A 25,392-nucleotide genomic window follows, 5' to 3' on the forward strand; every position below is an offset into this window, starting at 1 on the left:
TCATTGAGCTGTTGCGTTAAAAATATTTCTATAGAATATAGGAATTACCCCGTTTCACGATTTCTTTCTTCATGAACAAGCCGCAAACTGATGACTTCAATCACTCTTCTCAAAAACAAGTCAACGTCCATTCTTTTCAGTGCTGCACTTAGTAATGCAATTGTATCTCGTGGCATTTCTTCTTTAAAACTTTCTGAAATGTCTTCAAACGGATCCTGAAAGAATTGAAAAATTAAGATCTGTCAAACTGAAAAGAAACAAATCCAGTCTATCATCTCCACAAGTTATGCTCTGTATTTTGCGATATCGTTTGTCAGTTGATGATTAGTTGATCGTTATGGAAACTAATTTTGGTAGACGGAATGCACTTTGTTAACCGTGAACGTTACAGAGAGAACAAGAATAAATGTATGGACTGTTTTTCGGGACAAAAATGTAGTCTTTGTGTGGAGGTAACCTAAAATGTTTCAAAAGAGAGAAATGGCGAAACGAAAGGGCTGATCTGAGGGATCGTAACCACTGGACAGGAAACATCTTACCATCACACAAAAGATGATGACATTTTTTTTCCAACTAAAGGTGATTTGAATACTCTGTAACAGAAATCGAGTAAAGCGCACCTGCCTATTCCTGAACAAGAATTTCGCACGCGCTTCTCTCTTTTCTTTGCGTCTGCATAGTCGAATATTTGTGCAGGCTTGCACTCTGCAGATGCTGTTTCCTTGGAAGAAAAACGGAAGTTTCGCTCCCACATAGACTCGCTAACGGTAGATCGCTCTTCTCTTTTTCCTGTGGAATTAACTTCTATTAAGGAGCAAACCATGCCCAGGTGATCTCGGAGACTCCGACTGTCGTTATGATTTGTTGCTGTAGCTTTTTCCTGATCGCATTGGTCGTCTTCAGAATCAGAGAGTCTCTTTGACATCAGGTGAATATTCTCCAGAATCAGAGTCACTCTCACTCTCGCTCCCTTCTTCATTTTTACGTCGCTCCTCTTCCATCAAACCAGAAAAATCTTGAAAGTGTTGGTAAAACCAGATCATGACCTCCATGGCTCGTTTAACATCACGTAAGCTCACAAATTTGCACTCATCCAATAGGAAAATGGAACCATTCTGTAAAATTATTACGCTATGACTAAACTCTTTCAGTATCTACCACACAGGCGAACTGGTGACTTACAACAACCAGGGGAAGACTTTTTTGCAAATCGCAAAAGGTAATAATTCTACTAGATTGCATTAGCTATTAGCAAGCTAATAGGACCAAAAATTGTAACAGATAAATTTACAAACAACCTTTTTGTTTCTCATGTATTTTTGGGAGGCTGTTAAAACTGCTGCTATGGCAATAACCAGGTTTTCATCTTCCTGAAGAAGACCTTCACGTACCTTTAAAAAGATGTAAGTATCCGTCAATCGAAAATAAGCATTACTCAAAATTAATATTTTAGGAGGAGTTCATAATTGTGAAACTATTGAGATTTCGACAAGCTACTTGCAAGATTAAAAAGAAAGAAAATGTTCAAAAAGTTGCCTCACAGTGTATCTTGGACTGTTTAGCCAAAACATTTCGAACTCGTAATTTGCAAAATTTACTATTCTCCGCTTTCCGCAACGGTATTAGTAACCTCTATATGATTCTTACCATTACCGACGTTTTGCCTCATCCTGCCAAGATATTATCTTTGGGGTTTTCAGTCTTCTTCTCGCGGTAATTTTCTTGGAGACTAAACATTATCTAATTTAATGTGATGTGGCTCATTTAAACTTCGGAAACGAATTTTATAGAAGGGGGAACACTATTTATTCTCCCTTTTCAAACTTGCTAGAATACATCGCGTTTTTAAACCACAAGTACTTCTACTCACAAATCTTCTAACAATTTGACGAGTGTAAAGCTCTTCCACTTCGGCATTCAGCTGTCCAAAATCCCACACAAGACTGCGCATGCTTTCTGGCAAAGCATGCACTCGATAAACAAGGTGACGCAATGGGATTCCACCTATATAATTACACAATAAAAGTAAGATCAACTAAAATGAATTAATGATTCCAACTCAATATCGCTTGATGAAAAATCTTACCAAGGCTCTCTGTAATTTCATCTGCTTTGATATGATAGCCCAATCCTGCGGTCTCTAGTTTATGTATCAATTCTTTCGTATGCCTGCCGAGAATATATCTTAGTTAGGCTTTGCTGTGGTTTAATGATGCAATCATCAACAAAACTACGTATTTCGTCAAGTTTGCCTGAAAATGTTCCATTACTCATTTATAATTCTACTTTTAAAATTACCGATTTCATAGTGTTAGCGCTGAACTTACTTCCTATACGGATTGCAAGCCACAACGAATTTCAAATTGTCACTCAGGGGACGACCATTACAACTTCGATCCACTATAATCTCTTTTATCATTCCTAAAGCGTCAGTGGTGTTTGCTTCATCAAAAAAACAAAACGGTGTCGATTTTTTTTCCGAGACGTTCATTCTTGACAGCCACTGTCTCAGCATGAAGTACGTTCCTTTCTATGTCTTTGTAAGTGGTGCCGCCATGGATCTAGTGAAAAAGAGTCATCAAGTCTCGCGAACTAAACCTTTCCCGCTTTAAATGACATAGAGAAAGAGAGGTACAAGCTGAGAAACCGAACCCTACTTACTGGTCTTTCTCCTGAGGCTATACCGCTTAAGTGTTGTTGCATACATTTTCGTAGCGTTCTACTTGGGTAGTTCAAGAGTGTAGAACGAATGGACGCACAAAGATTTGATATCGTGACGAAGTATCGTAATCTTGGAATTTTAGTCAAAGACCCTCGAGAATTCCAAAATTCGGGTACATTAAACATAAGAGAAATAACCTATGGAATAATTGCAGCCTGGGGGATTTAGTCTCTGATCATGTTCTATTTGGTCTGGAGAACTTTCCGTCTTTTTGTACGATAAACAATTTGCGGTGAAATTAATACCCTTACAAGGGACCGTAAACAATAGCAATAACAACATACAGCTACGAAAAATAACATAAGCGAAGCTTCAATGACATGACTTGCATTGAGCTTCAATTCCTCTTTTGGGACAACTGTACTTTGGGGACACTCTATAACCAACATCAAGGGACACGCATTTTCGTTCCGACGAAAAAAATTCTCTTATAACTTTTTTATACGTATATGTTGCCTTCACAGATGGAACAACTCTATTCAACTTCTTTTCTAGTACTGGAAATTTCCTTAAAACGGAGATTCAACTTTTTTTTTGGTTTCATGTTACCAAGCTGCGCAGTTGCATTATGTAAACTTATAATAGATGTTCATTGACAGCATTTCACTACAAAACAGGAAATAGATTCTATGGTTACACCTTCATTAAGAGCATGTTTCTACGTTCCTCCACCTCTCCTTCGGTCTGCAGTCCGCACAAATACCGAATAAGTCTTGTCTTTCCACATCCTGTTTCACCCATGATTACAACTGGGATGTTACATCTGAACCTCATGTGGATGGCTAGAATTTTCTTCACATTATCACCCGTCAATTCGTACGACTCATCTGGGTCATAACCGCACTCGATTGCCATGACAGAACACAACAATTGAATTTTGTCAACCCTGTTGTAAGAACAATTAAAAAACTCACTTCCCATAAGAATTATTTTAGGAGGGCCGTTCATCTCGTCACCTGGCATTTGTAGCGAGTCATAGATAATTCGAGAAAGAATTTAAGCTTTACCGTTATATGGTTTCAACTCCACCAAAATAGAATCGTACGTTGAAATTGCCTGACTTCGAGCAATAAAGCCTAGTAGAAAAACTTAAAGATGATTTAACAAAATGGGGTCAGAGAGGAAAACGGTAAAGGTATACGGAAAATTCTACCGTGTAACTCAGCGAGTTTCAGAGAAAAAAAATTGTCGTCCACCTTTTTGAATTTCCGATGTATGCAGCGAAAATGTTTCCTTGACAAGTGAATACGTTACAGAAAATTGTCTGCATGTTTTACAAGTAGGAAATACTCACTGCTGATAGCTTAAAATTAGCTTGCAGCCCATTAGAATAACTTACATGCAAAACCATCATATAATGTTCATGAATACCTACTTCGAATAAGACTCAAAGTTGTTGTCCAGATCCACTTTCTGCACATGAAGTCCTGTTCGAAGGGGTCTTGACATGATATTACGCTTAATGATTTCTTTGGTCTTGGGATCTAGAAGATTTCCATTTTGATCAACTTGGAATCCCAGGAAAGTCATGGTCGCATGATCCGGGTTAAAAAAGATGTATGGATGAGGGCTAAGTTCAGAAAGGAATAAGCAAGAAATATAAGAATAAATATTTTTATCAAAGTGCTCGATCTGCAACATAATGGGGTAATCTGTTTCACAAATTGAGAAACCTGTGACACAAATGAGGTAATCCATAGATAAAAAAGTCAGTTACCTGGTTTCCCATCGCCTTCGTAGCTGGAAAGGAACAATTTCTTGTTCCTCGTATGATTCAGCTGTTTCCTCAAGAGATTCTTTAAATATATGGCCTTCTTTGTCTGTTAATGATCGCATTGCAAAATCCTAATACAGAGCGAATTAGTGTTAGCAGAACTCAATGATGTTTGTTAAAACATGTATACACGATTCTACAATGGTTGCCGCTCATATCTGCCTCTTGAATATTTTTCTTACCTCAGACATAATTATCATAAATTTGACCACAAAAGTCTTCAATCCTTGTAAGGTGTCCGCTGTTAGCAACGGGTCACAGAAAGCACTTTCCTCGCAATCACTAAGCTGGCTGTTCAAAAAGTTCACGAAATTACGAAGTTCTGACCAGGATGGGTTGGATACTCCACAATTCCTAATAAACGTAGACAAGCCATGAGTATTCCAAAGACAAAACAGCAAAAAATTTCAACGTGTCATTATACATAGTTGTTGAACGTTTTCTTAAACACTGAACTTTAGAGATGAGCGTTGGAAACATCGTTCGGAACTGTTACCACGACGTAAGGACCAAGTGTTTGAATGACCACCTTTCTCTAAGACAAATGATGCATCTCGCACAAACAAAGTTGCAAACCTTATCAGCGTTTCAAGACATTCCGCTGGGTCCATAAGTTTTCTTTGAGGGTTAAAGCGAAAGCTCTGAATGACCTCAGGGTTCGTTTCAAATAGGTGAAGATACCACCAGACACGCTGAACTGCGTCGCTTAGCAATTCTTCTTCATCAAACGACGGCCGGCTAATCTCTCCTTGCCCTGGCAAAATATAAGTATAACTAAGTTTTGCTAGTGTCATTAAAAAATTCCTCTGCATTTATTGGGCAGACTAAAACTCGAAAAATTACTGTAAATACCACGTTAACTGTTTAAAACTACAACATTTAATGTGGCAAGCAAAGGGAAAGGATGAAAATTCCCAAATATATTATATTCCGGGTAAACGCAAAGCTGTAAATGATATCAATCAAGTTCCAGCTCACACTCCTCCTGATGCGTTATAAATGGTACACCGACACAAATTTGTACAAACAATTTTGAACCTACTCTGGCCTTTCCTTAAGGAAGGAAGGGTGTCTTCTGGAAGACAACACTTGACTTGTGGGAGAAGCTCATGAAACCTGCATGCATCCGTTGACTCTGTTGAATTCTATTTAATGAGATACAAAGGTAAAAGAAATCTGCAAGTTGTTATCCTTTTTTTTATAACACGGAAAATTTTGAAATTACCCGAAGCCGGGGCCTCATGAGGTGATTATTAAAGTCGAACAAAGCGGTTTGTCTATGTTTCCAGGCTTCAGTGTTCGTATAAATTCACGTATTGCGTCAACAACTTAAAAATACCTAACAAAAAATGTTACCATAGAGGTGGAGTTAGTAATTTCCACGATATACAAGTCGTAGGAGTTCCTCCTCCAAACGCGCCCACAATCATCTGTTAGTTCACCCAAGATCAGCAAATTGAAGAGCAGTGTTTCAAATTCTGGCGTGACCTGTCGAAAAAGGTCATAAGAGTTAAATCAATTAACGTAAGAGGCCATTATCGATATCATTATTCAACTTCCATGTGATTTCCTTTGTTTTATTCCCCCAAGCCTCTGAGCCAAGATCGAATTTGGATGTATCGAAAATGGCCTATTATATTAAGCAAACAAATTCTGAGAAATAGTTGGTCTAAGTGATGCAGCTTCTCGAATAGAAGCATTGATTTCGGTAATCAACATAAGGTTCAATCGATTAATTCGCAAATCAATAATGATTTGGGAAGATACGTTTATGTGAAAAACGCACCGCAGAGGAACGGTCGAGGTGGAAAATCCTGGACAAAGGTAGATCTGATGGGAGAGCATGGGGCAGAAAGAAACCAACAACATCTGCGATCTGTGCATGTTTGTCGTGGAAAGGAATTGTGACACGCAGAAGAGGTGGTTCTTCATTCTCCTCTTCCATTGTCTTGACAACAAGCCGGTTGTTTGGAAGAGCCGCCACCTCTTGTGCCAACCTCAGCACAACCAAACTTTTTCCTACTCCAGAGTGGTCAGAAGATACTACTCGAACATTAAAGCTTTAAAAAAAACAGTAAAGAAATATGTATCCGTCAGCTAGGGCGCAAGGGACTTTGTTTGCCTCAGAGAAAGAAAAGGGCAGGTAGTTCTTTGGATTTAACAAATAAAACAACATGCAAATCCATTTTTCCACATTGCTTATCTCACTTCTACTACCATCAGAAATAAATTAAACTTAAAAGTACTTAAACATATTGCGTCAGATCATGCTTCAATGATACTGTGCAGATAAACACGACTATATACTTTAAATAAGAATTAGATTATTTGGAGTGTCTCCCTTAAGATATCATTAGTCTCGTACCCTGCAATTTTTTGCACAATCTGGAAAACAACCTTATCGCCTCTAAATATTATGCATTTTTTGAAACGAAACACGAACATGCTTTTCGTCTCTCATTCTCATCGAGTTACTGTATATCTATTTTTCCCATTTCTCAAACTATCAACTGCGAATGATGATGCTAAAACCTGGGAGGGATGAAACGTCTCTGGTCAAAAAGGTTGTTACAATAATAAAATTTAAATTTCCCGTTATTTGAACCTACTTTGCCGCTCGATTAACTGTTGCAGCTGGATTCCAAATAACGTGCTTCTCATGATACTCGCCAGGGATCTGCTCTGGTGCTCTAAACTGTTTTTCGATGTAGCGGCGGAGCTCGTCTGGTCGAGGATATCTTGGCATTAATACTTTGTACTGCTCCAAACAGGCAATAATATGAGCTCGCTCTTCGTTTTCGCTACTGCATAGAACAACAAGGGCCAATTCTGAAGATATCGAGAGGGAAATTAACAAAATATTAGGGTAGGTAAATCAGTGGACGCAAACTTTGGTTTGATTGCTTACATTTTCTTCTCAGGAGCCTCTGTTAGTTTATCAAGGCATAGGAAAAAGAAACTGAAACTGGAGCATAGAAAACGAAAATCTTAATCGGCGTAGCTTTTACACATCTATACATCTCTTAGAAAAGACGAAAACACCCAGCCGAGACGCAAATTGTCGAACAACACTTACTTTCAGTATGGGGATATACTTGCATCAATGTGTGTAAACAGTCCACCACCTTTTGGCTGACGTCATAGTCTAACAGATCACCATTCACCAGACAATGCAGTTTGTTTCTATCGCCTACCAGGGCTCGACGCCATAGCAACTCCACCTAGACAATTGTTGACCATTGTAAATGTGTATGTCATTTTAATTACCAAAACGTTTATAAGAGCGCAATGGGTCCTGTTACACAGATTACACGCATAATCGAAAGAAACATTTTAAAGAAATTTACGTATACATGTAGCTTGGTCAGTGGCTTTTCCGCTCGCGCAAAGTTTAAATAATTATAATGAATTTTCACTTCACTAGCACTACCACTAGCGTATCTAAAGAGCGTCCGAACCTCTTCGGATGTCGTTTCAGTTGTGCACACAAGAACTTCGTCACTGTTTGGCAAACTCTGAACATTCTCGTCTTTATAAAGGTTTAGAACAGCAGCAAATATTTGTTCTGCAATGAGCAAACATGTAAATAATAAATGACTGAAGTGGCCAGGATGGATAGTATAAAGAGATAAGCTGTGCCAAAGGTTTAAAAGACAATTTGGTAAATGATGGGGAGACAGACCAGTAACGAATTCATTCAGGGTGGCTAACTTTCTTGAAAAAGTCGCAACACTGTGATTTAAATCAGATAGGTGAATATCTAGTTTTGTGATTTTCGATGCGCTTAACAAAACAAATCAAACTTTCCCTTCCTTTCCAGTCATGCAGACTAATGAAATTCGTTAAAGAGAACTGGGATGTGCCTAGATACATGCATGCAAACAGAGAAAAGTTATAATATCAAGAAAGAAGTTAATCGAACATCTTTATGAGAGTGACTTACCCTTGGTTACGAGCACGAGGTTCGGCTCTCCTAATTTCAGGTAACTTGGGAAAGCTCTTCTTTCTAGACTTCCTTCTATAATGAAGAGGAATCGTTTATGCAATGGTTGCTTGATATTTTCTTGAAATAAAAATCATGGCTTATAAGCCATATTCCTGCTGTGATTTGATTGAAGGCTGGAGATCACATTTTACGATGGTAAGAAGCTAAGATAAAAATGACGTTCTCACTAAACTATTCCAAAAAATCGCTGTAAGTGTGTTTATCAATTGCTGAAGTAATCCTATATAAAGTTATTTGAAACCCGAATTGAACTTATTCTTGGTCCAACAATACCATCACACCCATGATCATCATGGAGAGAAAGACAAAATTCGATTGAAGGCAACATGATATATGACCAGTAAATCGTGGTATTAAAATACCTTTTTTAGCTGCCAAGTAAGACAGAAATACGCCTATTTCCTCTAGACTGAAAAAGGTGCCCCCTTTTGTTTCGTCCAGGTTTGGCTCGTCAGGTAAGCTCAACTCATCGTCACTGCTTCCTGGTACACTGCCACAATAACAAAAACGACAAATGTTTAATAGAAGCAAATTAAGATTAGGGAATACTAGAAAAATTAAGTCACAAAAAGCGTTCGGAGAGAGGAGACGGAAGTAGCGCTACTGAAATCCTCGCTAAACGCCGCTTCAGCGTTAAAAATCAGACACGCATTAATTTGTCAAGTACGTAATTTGAATCCCTGAGAATCTTTAACTTTTGGCGTAATTATCTGGTCTTACAAAGTAATATCCAGTGGTTTCCCTCAGGTTGGGGAAATTTTGCATGACGCAGAAAACTACCCAAATTTTCATGATAATCAGATGTTATTATTTAACAGTAGTTCGGATGATCAATTGAATTAGCAATATCTGGTAGGTGTTTATTTCATCATTAAGTGTACTTAGTCACCTTATCTGGTCACAATCAGAATTCTGGGATAATTGCAACAACTCCGCATTTGAATTAGTCTTCTGATCTACGATCTTATGGAATCTGGGGTCTCCTGAAGCTCTCTCAAAGAGTTCGTCCACAAGGTCGCTGTCTTCCATGTTTTGCAAACACCACAAAACATGATCAGCTTCCTTACTTTGCCAATTGTTAACAAGAGCTGCCACGGCTAGACGTTCAGGTTCTGAATGACTTAACTTCTCCACATTTCTAAGAAGGCTCTCGTATTTCTCGATAATCTGCACTTCATCTACGGAGTTGTCTTCTCCGTCTTGACTTGATAGAGAAGCGATTTGAGTTGCATCCCCCAGAGTGTCTCCATCACTGAAGTGACTAAAATCTGGCGATAAGATCCCCGCATCCAGAAAAACTTCTTGTAATAATGACTGGTGGATGCCTGGACACACCTTTTCAAGAAGACTATAAACTTGAAGCCGATGTAGATATTCCATGGTGGAACTGTATTTCAGACCCGCGAGCTCCTTGCGCAAGAAAAGAAGCTGTTGTATAGTGAAAAAGTTCAACTCGTGGTACTTCTTTCTCAGTGAGTTAATGTGTTCTTTACATTCTTTGTAACGATGATCGAATTCTATGCTCTTTGACTGAATATCAACCAGGACCCTCTTCCCCATAATGTTTTTGCATTTATATTCTCCTTTCCAGTCGAGATGAGACACATCACCGATTTCGCAGAGATTCACATAAGCCTGAGCAAGTTGAACAACGCCTTGTAATAACTAGAAAGAAAGAATGTTATTGAAAATATGCTATTTTGTGGGTTTTATTTCAAGAATGATAAAATTGTACTACAATTTGTTTTAAATAAATGGTTAACTATATGTTGTGTTAAACGTTTATCGGAGCTTCTATATCACTTTTTTGGCTTTCCACCCTCCTTTTGAAGATTTTTTGACATTTGAGGAGTCGATGTAAAGCAGTGGTTGACAGTATTCATAAAAAAATTCATCGAAAAAGTTACATAGAATTAAACTAATAAATAAGGCAACAGCAACATGATGAAAATCAACTAAAAACTAGACTGAAAAATGCGCCAATCCATCAACTACCGAGACTTAAGAGAGGCGATAAAAAGGCTTCGGAAGAGAAGTAAGGCGGCTAAAATATTGGGAATATCATCAAAGAGGAAAGCAAAACTAAAACCGACAAATGAACTCAAGGTATAGATCCCGATCCCGAAAGGGTAACGTTCAACATATCAAACTGCGCTCGTATACTTTTCGTGAAGCTACACCGATATCTCACCTCTCCAAAATTTCGTATGTCCTCCTGACCCTGTGAATCCTTTCCTGAGATGAGAGCCAGTTTACTTTGCAGTTCCTGAAGTTTCTCCAGATTGAATTCTCTTGCCTGACCAGTATTCTTGTCTGGTAGTAGTAGTAGGTTAATAACAGAGTGAACATTTTTCTTGTCATAGAGCTGAGTAGATGTCCCGTTGTCCAACTTCCCTATAGAGTAGACTCCTCTTGCATTTATAGCTTGGGCTAATTTGAGAGACGACATGGCATGCTCATCCTTGATTCCCTTAAGCCACTGAAGATGATCACTGATATCTTTCTACAAGAACAGGAAGTGCAAACTATCTCCTTAACAAATCAAAGTATGGAACTTTACACCATTTTACCCCCTAGCTCCTTTTCAAGTTGTTTATCAAATCATCCCACATAACAATAAGAAAATATTCGTCGTAAAAACCCCTGTAACACGCCAGCAAACAAAAAAGCATACTTTCAAATATATACTTTGGAAAATGTTTGTTTTGCTTTTCTCTCCTTGAAGGCGCTCAGAATAATAGTAATTAACATCTACTTATATTAATTCAAGACAGTCCATTACAAGAGGAAGATCACACCTATGAGTTTTAATAAATTAATTGAGTCGTCAATTATGAAAGTCACCAACTTCATTTTGAAACATAAAAATTACACGCTGCTCGACGGCTTAATTCATTTGGTTTTGCCTTGGTTCAAATATCTTATGGACTCTTTTTTTCCAGATTTTGTGAGTATCGTATGAAGAATAGAAAATGAAAATCAAATTGCTTGAAAATCCTCCACCAAAGAATGTTCCAGCTGCAACAGTTACGAGAGAATTGTACAAAATAATTGTGAAAAGTGTAACTTGTGGTAACTTCTGTAAGTATGGGGAAGAATGTTTAACTCGATAGATGCAGATTCGGGCCAGTCCCACGTGGCCGGCTGAATAATTAAAGTCACTCGCTGAAACGCAATCATGGTGAAACATTTATTTGATTTCGAAATTGCATCAATATGGGATATCTCCTGGAAACCAGGTGTTAGCCTATGGAGGGGAGACATTTTGATGTTTCGAGTCGCGTACAAAGTAAAATTACGTAAAATCCTTCATACAACCTGAATGACTTGTTCTGAAGAACTTAAGAACTTTTAAAATGAACTTTTAAGCGATTGAGTCATCGTGCAAATATCTTACCAGCTTCACTGGCAAGGTTTCGTTCCTTTCCACCTCTTCCCAGACACCTGAACACATCTCCATCAATTGCTCGAAGTCAGCGTGTTTGTTCGCCAGGTCAAATATGAAAGGTGCGAATCCAAGGGCAGTGGTGTGCAGACAGGAGACACGATCAGTTTGGATGTCACTTTCATCAGCGGACATCATCGCCAGATCTACCAGTGTTTTCACTTCCTCTCGACCTGAAGATAATTTACAAAGTCAGAGTTTAAACTGTGAGTTTTTAAAAGTTACTGAGTAAAATGTCATATCAGGATACTGTATTCTCCTTAAGTTGCGTGCGTAGGTTCTTAAATCAGGCGGTTGGCTACTGGTCGATGAGTTAGTATATAAGTCTTAACCTTTCTCCAATTATCGACCTCTTGTAATTTACTTAAATGTCAAGAAGTAGTTCGAGATACCTTTCACTTCTTCCCGAAGCCATAATATGAATTCCTTGCATTCAATGACAGTCCTCAAGCATTGAATCATTGGTCGTGAAACACGTTTAAGTGCTCTTGCGACTTGGAAAATCTCATCACTGATGGCACCGAGTAAACGTTTCTGAAATTCTTCATTCATCTTAAAAAAAACAAGCACAGATGGGTCGTTAAGTGCTATACACCATAGCAACTATGGCAAAGTAAATCACAGACTAACACTTAGTCACTGCAGTTGTTAAAAACAATACTTCTCCTTAAAAAACAAAGAAGACTTCCTCTCTAGATATAGCTTTTTTATAAATTCATTTAAAATGTACCTGATCACGAAAATCATTCAGCAATTGGAAGTCTCCCTGAAGTTGCATTGCTTCTTTGAAATCTAAACTTGTGGCTGCAGCATCCTCGCACTCTTTCAACTTATGGCATTGTTTGATTTGACCAACACGGCCAAGAAGAACGGTGTCAATGTCGTCTTCTTCGGAAAATTTGATCACTACTGCCTTAATTTCCCTGTCTAAAGCCTTGGGGTCATCACTGAACCTGTGGAATTTCTCATCTACTTCTTGAAGACTGATTTCACCTTTAATAATTCTTTCCCATAGGCCTCGCCATTTTCGATAAGAAGGCAGCCAAAGACGCTCTTGTACTTTGTCTATCGTCAAAGTCCCGTCAAACCCAGGCTCATCTTCGCAAAAATCGGCGGTCCTTTGACCACACATTTGCCAAAAATCGCGGAAAAGAAGGCTATGGTGAATATCATGCAAAGATTGTATCATTTTCTTGTTCGTTATCGTAAGATCAAAGAACTTTACCACAGGTTCATCTCCATGTCGACGTTCATGGCAAATTTCAAGTATTTGACGAGAGGGCAGGACCATTTCCAATTTCTCCTTGATATTTTGTAGGTCAATATCCACTAAAAAGAGAAATTTTGCAATCAACAGTTGATTTCAGAAACATGCTGTGAAATGGGCGGGCTACGATTCAATTTTTCATGGTAGCGCAGTAAATGGTTTGAGGCCTGGGGTAACATGTCATAGTGTACTTTGATCGTCCGAGTGAGTGTAGTCTTAAGAAGGACTGTTGTCAGCTGCTGAAAAAAACTATTCACTTTATTCTGATGATGACTTCCGCTCGGGTTGTCGAACGTGAAACACTGTGGGGTTGTCGAACGTCAGTCACCACTACTGACAACAGTCCTTCTCAGGACTACACTCCCCCCAATGATCAAACTACTCTATTAAACATCTTCTTGATAGATAAAAAACTTTGAATAAAATGCATATGGGAGCAATTAAGATAGATTGAACACAAACACAGATTCATCTCTTGCGAAGTTTTATCATGGAAATTAAACGACACTTGTGATCAGAACTTGAGCTCTCTATGCATCAAAAGTCTGCATCACACTGGCGGTGTTTGCAAAACATACGAGCTTCATAGTGGCGGGGGAGGTTTCACAGTAAATAGGCTTGTGAGGAAGTAAAATATTTCAGTAATATACCTGATTTGATAAGAGAACACATGTGAATGAAAGTGGAAACAGCATCTCTTTCCTTCTCAAAAGCTTCGAGCTCCTCAACGCGCATTTCAAGAAGGAACTCCACACCCGCTGTTTCTCTCTGGTTCCCGCTAGCCTCAATGCCAGCCCCAGCCGTAACTTCTTCCTTTAGAGATATGTTCTCTGGAACTTCAGGTAGCAAAGAGAACAACTCCAAAAATCTGTCACGGTCTTTATTGACAATTCGTAATGTGCTCACATTAATTTCACCACTTCTCAGGCAAAGTGCTACGTGTTCTACAAGCGAGGTCGCAAAAACACGAAGTTTCAAACCGCCATCGGATAAGCAAGCATTTCCAACACTTTCAGCATCTGGGAGGATACATCAATGTTTAATATTTGTCTTAGCAAGTTTTGTAAGGTTAGTCTCTGAAAATATTCTAACTTTTTAAGTATAACTGAATACCCTAGCCCTTTAACAGATTTATTAGCTATAGAACGAAGTGAAAACATCGATCTTTAATTTTAGGCTTATCAGCAGTAAGCTATGACAACGCGCATTGGTTTTATACTTAAGTCAAATCCTACTACTACACGTACCAAAATGTTTAAAATATTGTGCCATTGGCTTCCATGTAAGAATATGCTCCAACACTTTATCTTGAGACAGGTCTCTTTCGTTAGTGTCGGTGGGCCAGCAGGTCTCCAATAGAAGGGAAAAGAGTTCAACAACTTCAGTAGACTGCATCTTGGACGTTGCAAGATCTAAATCTGCCATTTGGTTCTCCAGTGTTCCGCTCTGAAACAAAGTTTAAGTAAGACGTATTTACTCCGAAAAAGAGGGATTCCAATTAATCGCTAGCAGCCAAAGCGGCCAAAGTAGCTCTAATCTTTACAAGCCTTAGAACACTCCTGAAAATGCACCCACATTTTAGGCTTCAATTTCGATATACAGTCCTTTATCCCTCCTAGTTCCACATCCTTTCTGCAACGTTGATTTTATTATCTTTGACTATTTCCTGCGCATTCACCTAAGAAAAACGTCATCAAAGTACTATGAAATGTGCACCTTTTTCGTGTTCCGAAGGACCTTTCGCCACGATTGTATAAACATGGCGATCCCAACGTGATATTACATTTTCATCTTGACGTACAGAACTGAGTTGAGCTTACCTCTAGGAGGAGATCTGCAGCCTCGTAAGCGGCAGTCTTGAGACATTCAGAGATATCTAGATGATATATTTGTCGGTCCAAAGAGCAGAAAAGTTTTATCACATCCCCCTGTGTCAACTGTGGTTATAAAATGAGCATGTAAGAGTTCATTGGTGTCAATTAATTCAATGGACGATTGCAATTTGAAACATCCATTCATGTTTCAATACCAGAAAATGCTCTAAACAGGTACTTTAATGGAGAATCATATTCGCCTTACGGTTGTTGGACCTCGTTGTGAACTTAAGGAAGCTCCATAGGATTTTTGCTCAATGTTGGCGAGCGCGCTTGCTTTTTTAGATCACTAAAGGCCAATGAGCAAGGTTCTGACTATCGTTTACTTTACTTAAATATTATCAAAATTATTTTCACTATTAAGTGAAGGCTCCACGAAGGGAGGCGCTCGCCAGTACTAATTTGGCTTTGCCTTTGATTTTCTCCACTTTCCTTCGGTGAAATCTCTCAAAATTTTCACATTTTATGAAATTTGTCCTGCCGATCATTTAAAAGCATAAAAAATAGAGGTTAGAATGGTTGTTTCCTCGCTGTTGGCAATTTTGTGTTTTCTTCCTTTATCTCGAATTTGGTCTTATGAATTTTTTCTTATCAACAGGCCCTAGGAAGGACACAGCAAATCTTAGGAAATTCCACCGAAGAAAACGCGATAAATCTTGCTCGAAAGATCCCTATTTTCTTTGTCACGAAATATTACGTAGTGGAATAGAACTTCACCAAGATCTGAGTATACGTAAACTTTAAAATCTGCTGCATCATCTGTCGCCTTTTAGCAATTTTTCCCAGGGTGTTTTCTTTTTGGTTGACCTCTTTTTCAGGCGCAGAAGGCCTATGAATATTATTGTGTGAAACTGTTAACACCTTTTCAGATAACAATCGTGCGATCGTATCGAGCCGCCATGTTTGTTTCGCACCCAGATCTCGCGGGCGAAAAAAAAACCCTACGGGGCCTCCTAATGGAGGCTTGTAAACTTTGGAAATTTTGCGAGATTTTAGGATGCAAATTGAAGAAAATAAAAGGCAAAGCCAAATTATCGCTGACGAATGCCTCCCTTCGTGGAGCGTTAGCTTCATAATGAAAACCATTTTGATGATATTAACTACATCAAACGATAATCCGAACCTTGGTCATTCCCTTTTGATGGCTTTTAGTGACCTTGAAAAGCGAAAACATAAAAATTTTCGAGAAAAAAACATTATGCTGGAGGGCGCGTTAGCATTGAGCAAAAACCCTATGCAACCTCCCTAAATCAGGCCATTTGGGATCAAAAATATTGAAAACTAAACGAAACCAATCTAGACACCGACGCGCGCCCTTTTCACCCCAAAACCTGTTTCATTACGAGGGAAAGAAAAAGTTGGAAATTCACTCTTAATTGCCTGCGAGTGCACTTTATCAGTTTAAAGTTTACTGGTTGCTTGTTATAACAGAACCTTAGCCATTCATTCCCGAACAATTTTAAAATTTTTTTCCCCCAATTTAATTGATAAAAGCTTGTCTAAGGTAGAGTATCCAGATTTCCTAATCACTGTTAATTGGATTTGGTGACTTCCTATATCCTAATGTGTATAAGAAAACAAAATAATTTACTTTAATCCCGAAATCTTCCAAAACATTCAACACCGTAGAAAGAAACCAGCAGAAAATTTACCTGATCCATGCGATATTTAAGTGACTCCCTTAATTTTTCTTGCCAAAGCTGCTGCAACTCATCGTCTTCAAGTTTTAAGGAGAGCATGGCTGTCCACCCCTAATAAATAATAGAAGATGTATTTGCCACAGATTTTATACTCATCGTAAAATAACGACAGAAAGGAACACCAAATCTCTTCCTTCAATTTGTATTTATACGCCCTGTAAACAGCGAAGGGGAGCAAGGTAATTATGTATGGTACAATCAAGAAAAGAAGCAGGTAGACAGACAAAACATCAACTACAAGGAAGCAGGAAAAGTGAACAATAAAACGAACAAACGTATGGACTCATGACTCAGAAATGACTGCCTGAATAATGAAATGCTACCTGTAATTCTTCATGGCGTTCATGTTCTGTTTTGTTAATCAAGGTTACGTGCTTATCTAAGGAGCCTCGTAAAATCTGTAATGCCTCTTGAAATAACTGTATGCTTTCTTCGACTTTCTTTTCGTCCTCCTTTGGAAGTGGAGAAAACTCTGAATTGGATGCATTTTGCCATCACAAGGCTGCTCCCAAGAAGAGTGAAGATATTAGAGAGAATCTGAATTCTCTCCCACAAGATTGAATTGGGTTCCTTGAGTAGTCGACGTAGAAGATGCGCAGATGCTTTGGCTACGGACATAACGACGTAATAGTCGGCATCTTCCAATCTGCCAAAATAACGAATGTTAATTTAATTGCATTATAAACCTTGTTTTTCTACATTTCTTAAATCACCATGAAAAAGATATGTTGGCAATTTTACCACACCTTCTCAATCTTACACTTAACATTTATGGTCACAACATAAAACTAGTGAAAGTCCTAAATTATTTCCTTCTTCAAATTGATGAGAAAGCCTACAATCTAGTAGTTACAAGTCTTACCTGTCAAAATCACTCATGATTCTGGTATTCATCTCTCTTAAGCACTGGTCGAGGTGATCCCACTAACGAGAGAAAGAAAATAAAACAATTGGAAAATAGGCCTTTTTTTTTTCTTTTTTAATTTTATAAAATAATGTCAGGGGCACGCATAGGCCAGACGCTACTGCCCTTGACACCATACAGTTTAAAAACTTCCCTTTGCTGACAAGTGTCTCAAAAGTCTTATTCGATTGCAGCTATGCGGCAGATGATGTTAGTGGCTCAAAGAAAAAGGAGGAGAAGAAGTTGACGCATATACCACTACCTCTACGTCAGGTAAGGATTCTTCCACAACTCGAGTTATTGTCCATGCGACTTCATGAAGAGGTATGTGCACATCTCTTTGTAGCACCGTTGCTATGTCAAGGAGAGGAAGTGCCAACAGAAACGTCCTTATAAATAAGGGATCAAGCTCAAACATCGAACGGAGCTGAGAGAATAGATGTACCGGGTTGCTACTCCTGCAATCGTGATTAAATTAATAAACCATAAGAAAATTTAAACTGTCATCGCAAAAATTATTGCATTAGCAGCATTAAAGTTTACAATAATAGTCACGCTACCTAGCTTTAAAGCTCCGCTTAATTTGTTTGTAATTCTAAGAATGGTTGAAGAAGCTGTCACTATTCGAATTTAAAAGTTTTATTCACCATTGCCGCTGCTTTCATTCACCTTCGTTGACGTGACCAAAGTCTTCAACAAGATGAGCAGGAAAGGACTGTGAAAAAACGAATTCTGAGCCTTGATTTTATGGTTATCATTACGTAACAATTTATGTCATTAACTCAACTGATATTATCAATATTATCAATTAAATTGAAACACTTGTACCTGGAAAAGGAAACCTGTCGCCGAACAGTTTTGAAATTCAGGCCCTGTGTTCCCCACCAGTTGTTATCTTCTAATGAACGCGGTTCTGGGGTCAACTCTTCAAAAGAGAATGGCTTACTGGTATCGGACAAAAAATGAAGCAATGGCATCGCAAATAACCAGTGAAAGATACCTCGACGATATTCGATGACGAATATGCAAAGTTGTAACAAGTAGTTGGCCAGAGAGCTGAGAAATACAAGTACAACTTTTAGTACCCCTGACAAGTGTTATCACTGTTCACAAATGATGCGTACATACATGTCTAAATAGAGTAAATTGTTGCAGGAGAATTCGTTTATAATTTGGGATCACGCAATATATTAATTATGTAAAAAACCCGAAAAAAAAAAGGGAAAGTTGGGAGAAAGTGGAGAAATGAAGAGAGAATATTTAAGAGGGAAGATGTCTCTTGCTGTATGTAACATCAGAATATGCATGCTATCGTTGTAAGTGCTAACTTCTTGTCCAGCATGTTTAGTTTTTTGGTCATCCTTTTTTGAAAAAGGGATTAAAACAACCTTATCATCACTATCCCAATATCATTTAGCCTATCGACCGAACATAAGTGAGAAGGACGCTACACGGTCGTTTGCGCACACATTTAAATTGACTTGCTTTTTTTTTCATGTTTGTTTGTTTGTTTTTTTCAAATTTCTCGGAAAACTCTGCAAGTATAGGAAAACAACAAATATTACCTTTGAGACTGTTCTTTCGGAAAGTGTCGATGTAAAGCGTCAAGCCCACTGCACTTTTTTCTCTCAGTATCGCCATGTAATAGGAGACATTCAAAAAGTTTCCTCAATTCATCATCTCCAAAAAAAGCTTGTTCATGGCCAACGGCGACGGATACAATTACCGCTGACGTGACAAGTATCCTGGCTTGAGATTCCTCATCCCCGGTATGAACTTGCTGTGTCTGGATGTTGCGGTTTAATTGCTGGGAGATGTATCCATGTAATACCTAATAACATAATAAAGCGTTTCAACATCAACTATACTGAGAAATGGGGACTTCCCGTAGTTACTTCCTGAAACGCGCACTTTATCAGTTCATGATACGTACTTCACCATTTCGCATTTCTATCCCGTGACTGTTCGCTCTCTTAACAAACTCTGCTTTTGTGCCTGTTATTAGTACATCAAAACGTGTTCTTCTACTTAACAGATACCTCATAGTATAGTTTTAATCAGTGTAATAAACTTTTGATAAAACGTGTCACACCAGAATTCATAGTGTGTCTGCTCGCGAATGGTTCCTATGTAGACAAAAGACAAAAATCAACCTGTTTTTTCCCGATAAAGAAAAAATATTCAAAATGTGCGAACCTCTGTGGCACTAAAGCCATCTGGAATGCGCGGATAAAAATTACCGCCGTTCTCAAACTCGGCCCTCGACATACAATGGAGTACATTGTTGATTTTATTCAGTGTAGCGTGCCCATTGGTTCCTTCCTTTTCGGAGATTTCTCTCCATTTTGGGAGCATGGCCATCATCGCCAATCGGCGACCCTCTGCGGCATCACTGACTTTCCATTTAGGGAAGAGGCTGCGGATAGAATCCCAAAAGCTAGGTTGACTGAAGACTGCATCGTCATACTGGTGCCATGTGGCTGTAGAAATGTCAAAGGAAACAATTACTCGTCGAAAAACATGGAAGGAATGGTGAAGTGAAGGAAGGAAAAATGGAAGAAATGAATGCAGTACAAATACAATATATAGATACAATATATAAATACATGAAATCAAATGCACATCATATCTAATTTCCCGAAGGTTTTCGGTCCAATTTGAAATACATAGAATATACCCTTAACTGTGGGTGCCTCAAAGCATTGGTGCCTAACTATACATACGCAGGGGCTGAGAAGCCTTCACACAGCTTTACATTACCAAGAAGGTTTTGTTTTAGTCCTACCGTTGGCTTTAATTGAACTTTCAGGGATGCGTAGACATCGATTCACATGTCTCCCAGCATTTAATGGCCTGAACCCAATAAGACACTCCCAAAGATCCTTAACTGTCTTTCCTTTAGCATTTCCTTGACTGCTTGGCACCACAACATACTTATACGCTATCGATCGAGAGGCCTCGCCGAGAGTGAAATTAGCTTTTCCCTCGAGCAGGCAATTGTGGTCGTTCACTTTCCTGTAAATGACATGTAACAAACGATCTCGTCAAATCCCAAACGGTCAAGCAATATCAGTTTCTCTCTTCAAAATTTTATTTTTCATTTAGTTATTAATTATTTAATGGGAAACCGGAGAAGGTTGAAGTTTGCTAAAAGTGTCAAATTCGAAAAGGTTTTGACTTTCGAAATTTTGAAGGACGATGATGGAGTGAAGAGGCTCTTCAAAGATGTGAATCATCTTCTACCAGCTCTGGTCCTGCATAGAAAAAAAAGACTTACACAGGGAACACCTAGATAAACGGAAAAAGGAATAAAAGTAAGGTTCATGAAAGAGCTTTATCGAATTTAAATACCTCAAAGGTCGCATCTCGAGCTGTCCAGTTCCAGAATTCCACGAGAATGGGCGGTCTCCACGCAAAAACACTTTGTCACCTTCATTAAATTTCACGTTAAAAGTTGGCGTCAATAAGGCGTGAAAAATAACTGTAATTGATGCGTCTTGGCTTGTCTTTGTTTTCCCATTCAAATGTTGATCAGCCTTGGGTGATTCATCTGCACAAGTTGTCTTCTGAACTCTGGATGTTGTAGTCAAGTTGTCACTACTCTTACTGTCACCAAGATTTTCATCTACCGTACCTGCTTCATTGGGGTCATTGGGATTTTTAGTAGCCTCGTTGCCTCCCCCACTGCCTCCCACCAAATAATGTCCATTATTGGTTGGCGGTGCTGACACTGCATCAGAATTAGTGACCATCGACTGGTTAGCTTGTTTATCGTCATTCCCTAGTGGTATTGCATTTTGATGTGCGCCTGCAGTACCTTCGATGTTTTTGGTTGTTTGGTTGTCTTTCAAGGTATCGTCATCGTCTTTCTTTTCCTTTGGGCACTGAACTTTACCGTGTTCTTCCACTTGTTTGGGATTGTTTACTTTCTCCCCGTCACTGAATTGGATAAGTATCTCTTTATTGTTTCGACCTCGCTCTTCCACATTGTCTTCAAGAGATTCACTACTACAGGGAAGACCAAAAAATCCTAATTTATCAATACTCTATTAGAGGCTTGCAAGGTTTAACAAGGAAGAAAGATATGCTACTTAACTTGGGAAATTTACAGCAGTAAAATATATCGAGATAACAAAAAATTAATCATGAAAAGAATGATTTCTCAACTCACTCCTTGCGCTGTGCTTTAGCTTCATGTTGATCTTTAATCTGAGGATCCGTCGGTACCTGAAAAACCAAGAGAAACCAACGGAGGCTATAAATTAGTTACTCACAGACATTGTGTGCACGCCATCACCACATTTCCTAAATACTTACGTAAAAGATTTCCAAGATGACTGAATATTTAAAGCTACAAAGAACTACTGGTTAGCTGTAAAATATACTTTGACGTTCTTATTGACAGAGACATCCAATCCGTAAATTTGCCACCTAGTGAGACTGTCACTTTCTAACAGGAAAGTAGGTACACCTGTAAGCATCCCAACTATATATCATTAAAAGAAACTGGTCCACAATGCTTCCCTCGGTTTCTTTGACTCAAAATGTGGGAGAGTAAGCAATGTTTAGAAAGGCCGTCAACTCACGGTCAGGTTTTAGAAAGTGATTTTTTGAGGATCCAAATATCTTTAAAAACAGCTACAAAGGTTTTTATCTGTTCATGTCGATGGATTTTTAGCAAAAGTTTATTAGTACAGCCTAAATCCCAGTTCTGCGGACGTTAGCTCTTACCGCGGTAGCCGTTGCACTTTCACCACGAGACGTTTCTGGTTGTAATATTTTTTCGCCAGCTTCCCGCTCAATGGCTTCCACTGTGTTTGCGAATTTCGGTGCGCCAGGAAAATTGTTTGAGCTTTCAGTGGCTGCACAGTTTGAGTCAGACACCAAAAATTTCCCTGGCTCAGCAGGAAAGTCAATAAGAGCGGCTCCTTGTTCTTGAGGAGCTTGGATCTCACCCCGATTGGATGGAATGTTAACATTTTTCTGGTCTGGCAAACCCTCTTTGGTAATTTCATCATCGCTGCTTCTTTCGGCTCCAGTGACTGATTTCGTGACTGGTGTTTGGCCAGAGACATTGGGGCACTGATCAGGAGAAGTATCAAGTTTGTTCTCAGATGCCTCTGGCGGGTTCTGGAATTCTGCTCAAGTAAAATTTTACATTTTATGACATTATCAAACCGCAGATTAAATATCATGCATTTTTGTAAGCAGATACGAAAGACGATAATGGCCTCAATGTCAACCTTGTTAGTTTATTACAAATTGAAAATTCTGAGAATATTGAAAATTCTGAGATCTAGATTTGACTGCTGTTCCAAATTACCTCTGACCAGGGGAGTAAAGAGCTTCCAATCATGGCTCATGGTTTAGTTTTGTCAAATCATTAAGTTTAGATTTTGAAGCAGAGAGTGGAGCCAGTACGTATAGCTTCGTAAATTTTTTTCAAATGCTCCTGACTCATAATCACCAGACGATAATGTTGCGACACATAACGCAATGCAACAGCTCAAATACATGTCACTGTATTCATTCATCTTTTAGGAATTCGATGTTTACAGTAAAATTCGAACGACTGCACCAACATTTATTAAGAATAAAAAACATAAATCTGCTATGCAGACTATATTCTCCTCTTCACACTATCTTTGTTTTAGGACTATTTGATTATAATTCATCTGAATCCAAACTACTTTCAGTCTACTGCAAATTTGGTATTTATTTTCATTATCTGTTTTGCATTGGCATTTCACCCTATAATTTCACAATCCTATTTCATAGTACACATTAAATGAAACAAGCAAACTTTGTCGTCCGACGGTATTCAATAAAGAAATCATGTCTTGTTTAATTCGTCAAAATAAATTATCTACACTGAAAAGTCTCTCGCTCTGAGAAAGCTTAGAATAAGCCCGAACTCAGTCAACCATTTTGACATGGAGGAAGTGATCATCGCCTCTTCGTCAAACGAAAAAGCACTTCGTGTAAAACACTTGTATTCTTCAAATCACTTGCACTAGTGAAACATGTCGAAAAAGAAACTTTTCAAGGGATTAGCCGTGTCGCAATGACCCATTAGTTTATGAACCTGGTGTCGTCTAAACAAAGAGATAGAATGTCTCTTGTTTCATTTTGTGTTCAAATATCGGTGTGTTTGTGTTTTATCCTTGAGTCCAACTTTTCAATAATAAAGCACGGGGTATTTTCTCCTCTTCAAATTTATCCTCCGTGAATTACCCAGAACAGGCAATCTCGTGATCGCATTCAAAGTCCTTAGTTTCGATAGTTCCTCCCTCCACTCCCCTGTTTATTGCAATTCGCACATAAGAAACTCTGCAACTTACCTGAAGTAGCTGTTAACTGCTCAGAGCTGCTACTCGACACTGTTGAAGTTCCTGATGATTTTACAGCAGCAAAATTAGAGCCGCAATTGCAACAGAAGCGGTGATGTTCTCGCAGTTCGGGGTTCCCACAAGATGGGCACTTCATCGTAACACGAAATGCTTCTGAAGCTACATGTTTCGCTTTGAGAAAATGTTCCCCCGCCAAATCCGAATTTTCCGCACGAACAGCTCTCTAGATGTCGATGCAGAGAAGAAGTCGTTGCGACTGCAATGTTTCCTATTTAATGTTGAATCGCTTCCGCGAAATACTATGAAATGGTTTCGTCGGCCTCGGGGAATTTAATAATTCCCAGAAATCCCTTTGCAGGCGGAAGTAGATTTCAGTTGTTTCAATTTTTAAAGCTCTCTGAGAACAGTCGATCAAAAATCTGAAACTTGTTTAGTGAATTGAACGTTTGAGCAGTTTTCAAGGTTGATTCAGTTTGCTTTGGAAGAAACATCTGTCTGTAGAGGCGATAAGATTTCCACGAAATGTCTCTATTATTAATTAAGCTATCCGGGTTTCTAAGAAATCAAGCGGAAGTCACTTTCTCCAGGGCCTAGTTGAAAAATAAACCAATCATGCTTTCGTAGCGCAACATATCTAATAAAATGTAGATATCGATTCTTATTTTCGAATTCAAAATGAAAGCAATTATAAAAATGACGATTATTTTACTATATTACGACGCACATTCTCACCACAAACCACAGCTAAATTACTCGAGTAGTTTACATAATTTATCGGTCCAATAAATCGATCAACAAAACAAGCTATTTATATCTCTCTGTTTGTAACTAGATCTTATTATCGATGTAGTAGCAGTTGCCTCTTTAAATTACAGCTCGTTTTGTGGAGGAAATCAAGAGATTCTCAAAGTATTGAAAAGAACTAAAAAATTCTTTTTTTCTCCTTGACCTGAGCAAAGCTGCTTCCAATGCAGGGACACTTTCGAGAAATTGCACCCTGGGGGAATTTATTTTTCGCTTTCATCTTATTGGTAAACCTCGGCGCTTTCGATTTCATTTTCAAGGTGGCGTCAGCAACTTTAGAACCTCGGGGGTGTTACTAAACCGTGGATTATTAGGACCTGTGGAACCTGCAGACCCACCGGAACCTGTGAAACCCACACTTTTTTTGTAAGAAAAAGAGGAATTTCAATGATATCGTCAAGGACGAGAAACAAACATATTACTCTTTGACGCAATCTTTTTTATACCCGAAATGAAATTTCGAACAGCCTGAAAAAATCAATGATTCCGCAGGTTCGGCTGTTCCGGAGGTTCCGCGGTCTGCTGATCTACGGTTTAGTTTCACCC

General features: G+C 38.7%; 1 pseudogene; it reads right to left on the reverse strand.

Annotated features, from left to right (window-relative positions):
* Window positions 1–224: 224 nt before the first annotated feature.
* Window positions 225–24,514, reverse strand: LOC136280504 (E3 ubiquitin-protein ligase rnf213-alpha-like; annotated as a pseudogene).
* Window positions 24,515–25,392: the final 878 nt, after the last annotated feature.

The sequence above is a fragment of the Pocillopora verrucosa genome, chromosome 4 (genome assembly GCF_036669915.1).
Source record: "Pocillopora verrucosa isolate sample1 chromosome 4, ASM3666991v2, whole genome shotgun sequence".
Classification (NCBI taxonomy): Eukaryota; Metazoa; Cnidaria; class Anthozoa; order Scleractinia; family Pocilloporidae; genus Pocillopora; species Pocillopora verrucosa.